Here is a 1,328-nt window from a genome sequence, read left to right on the forward strand (position 1 = left end):
CAGTTATCCTCCTTCTCCTCTTTCTTTCCCTAATAATAGAGTATTTATTGGACCCAGCAAAGTAGGATCTGGCATTTCCAGGGTGGATAATGTACACAAGACAAATCTCTAGTTTCAGTGCATAAATGTGTGGTCTCACTGTGATCTTTACCAAGGATTCAACAGCTCAAGATAAGGGTTCATGTTTCAGAATCAGTTAAAGCAAATTGTGAAACAAAAGCAATGCCAAAGCAAATACAAATACAAGCTGCCTTTAATTTATCATTGGGGGTTTATATATTTGGTATTGTAACAAAACAAACAAACAAAACAGGCACCTGAAAGGAGCTTGTCCCCCAACCACACAGGGAAATGTTTCTGACGCAACCTGAATTGTTCTGTCCCCAGCTGTCTGGAGCTTGGTCTGCACATCTGTTTTTAATAGTTTCCAGGCATGTCAGTGGGAACATGATCACAAGTGGGTTGACTGCGATTTTCACAAAGGAAAAAAAGAGACAGCTAATAGATGGTCAATAGTTTGGATAGCTCTTAATTTTAATGAGCAACTCCAAGAGTGGGATTCTGGGTTCAATGTCATCCAGGCACATGGTACTCTGTTTAAAGGGACATTCTGTAGAAACGGTCCTTCATATGATATTTTACACAGGGAATAGCCATTTTAAATGCTTTCATGTATTGAAAAAGTAAGATGCTCATTTGTTGACTAGATAGGGAGAAAGGGATATTATCAATATTTTATCATTTAACTCAGTGGTTGTCAGCTGACCTTCTTAATATAATGGCCAGTGCCCTAAAAGCAGCCCCTTCTCATGGGATGAAAGGTGAATAAATCCCTGGAGATACACGAGAGTGAAGTGGTATGGAGTGGGGCCTGACTCCTGGGTCCATTTCACACATGGTAAGTTGGGGGCCGGAGGCTTCCAGAACACCCCACAGAGTCTGCTGCTGGTCACTGTCAGAGTGAGCAAAAGGCATCAGGGCTACTAGAACCAGAGAGGGCTGATGCCACGCCTGAGGTTTTTTTTTTTTTTTTTTTTTCTCATTTATTCTGGAGTCAGTTAAATACAAGCTAGAAGCAAACTCATCAGAAAGAAGAGAGTGTTGGGAAATATTTTTGAAATGCCATTGTGCATTATGTAGCCACTTACCTTCTCATAATTTTTCCCATCTAGAGTAAAAACTTTCTAAGTGATCATTTTACCAACCACCCTCAAGAGAACCATAGACCCAGGAAAATTTCCCATGTTGTCTTGTCCCTGTTGATGTATTGAAACTGTATGGAATAGAATGTATCATTTAATTTTTAATGACTCACTCCTGTGGTACAA

This window comes from Dama dama, chromosome 7, assembly GCF_033118175.1.
Source record: "Dama dama isolate Ldn47 chromosome 7, ASM3311817v1, whole genome shotgun sequence".
NCBI classification, from domain to species: domain Eukaryota; kingdom Metazoa; phylum Chordata; class Mammalia; order Artiodactyla; family Cervidae; genus Dama; species Dama dama.